Here is a 1637-nt window from a genome sequence, read left to right as displayed (position 1 = left end):
TAAACTCGATATATTCGAGGAAAAATTGTTCACTGCTGACTTCTCTCAATAAATAAAACACCTAAGCAATTTTTATTAATAGATTGAACTCGATATATATGACAACGAAGCAACATCTGTATAATCACAAATTATCTACTTCTTCAATCCGATACGCATTCGCTCGCGAGCATTGCAATGAGTCTGCATATAGCGAACATTACGCAAGCGACCGAAGTGAATATCCAAGATTCGACGCAGAAGTCACGTTTTTATGGCGTTCTCGTGTCGCGTCCCGCTGACTCCGCGCTCAAGCTCGTACACGTCGATAATTAATTAATACGTGTTACGCAACGCGTGGGCGGTGCCCACGCTCGTTGCTCGATGACGCTCGACTATCCATTGAATTAGTAGAATTTCCAAGCGCGCGGTTGCCCTGCGACGGCGTCGCGTTGGTCGTCTTTCAATCGCGCGCGCAAATCCACATCCGCGACACGCAATCAACGGCGCCGCGTGAGCTCGAGATATGTTCGTGCACTCGGCCGATCGCTCGGGTGCCGATCCTGATGCATTGTTCTTGCACATGGCGAATTAGTCTCACGGACGGGGTCGAGTACGGCAGACGGCGTGTTAATTAAAACGATACCCCCCGTCGGCACGCGCGAGAATTTAAATTTCGCACATATGTCAAACCTGTGCTCCATACACCAGTCATTATACCCTTACATATCATATATTTTTTGCTTTGCATAAATTAATGTACTCTTAAATCTCATATTATCATCAGACTCTGATCTTTTCACAGCAGAACAAGTGGAAGTTGTATAATCTATCAAATGGAATATTTCAAGCAGAACACACAAGTCATCATGATATAAAATTTTGATGATGTCAATTTTAAAATTACAATAATTAATAAAAATCATTTTTCAATCAGCAACTTATCGTGACTAATAAAATTGTTGTTCTGCTTGGGTGTATTCTCGAAATCTGGCACATGTTTTTCATTCTTTTCTTTAGCTTCTAGTATCTAGTATTAATTTAGCTTCTAGTCTACATACATATATATAATTTATCGCTTATTTAATTCTCTATTTATATATAAAGCGTATAAATTCGCAGAGCAAACATAAAATTTGCACGCGAATAAAAAGACAAATCGAGGCAAGGAATTAATAGAAGGTTAAAAGTATTCTCAATCTCCGATCGGATTCCTATGTTTCACGTCCTGTGACGATGTGTCTTCCTACAGAAATCCCGTCGTACAAATGCTGTCGGTGCTCGTAAAGACGTCAAGTCTACCCTCTCTTCGATCAACGTCGCACGGCACGTTCGAGCACGTTCGAGGAGCCAGCATACGGCGGCGACGTTCGTCACGACGAGTCAGCACGTTTTGTAGGAGGGCTTCGTGGACGGGCCTTGGTGCTCAGTATGCAAGCTCAGTGGTGGCCGCATCCGGTAGGTATGCACTCGCGCGCGCAAGCTCGGAAACTCACGTTGCATTATGTATCCGTCTGTCGATACCGGGCACCACGCGTCAGCGCGATGATAAGAATAGAATAATAGAATTTTCTATGAACCTCGCCTGTCGCCGGGGCGGTGTGGGGAGAGAAAATATCCGTGTACACACACACACACACACACTCTCTCTCTCTCTC

The 1637-nt window shown here is 44.0% G+C and overlaps 1 pseudogene; it reads left to right on the top strand.

The window, feature by feature from the left end:
• The first annotated feature begins 1215 nt into the window (after positions 1-1215).
• LOC105622496 overlaps positions 1216-1637 on the top strand; it is an 11975-nt pseudogene continuing 11553 nt past the window's right edge.

This window comes from Atta cephalotes (assembly GCF_000143395.1).
Source record: "Atta cephalotes unplaced genomic scaffold scaffold00045, whole genome shotgun sequence".
Taxonomy (NCBI): domain Eukaryota; kingdom Metazoa; phylum Arthropoda; class Insecta; order Hymenoptera; family Formicidae; genus Atta; species Atta cephalotes.
This window is presented reverse-complemented; position numbering and strand designations above follow the sequence as displayed.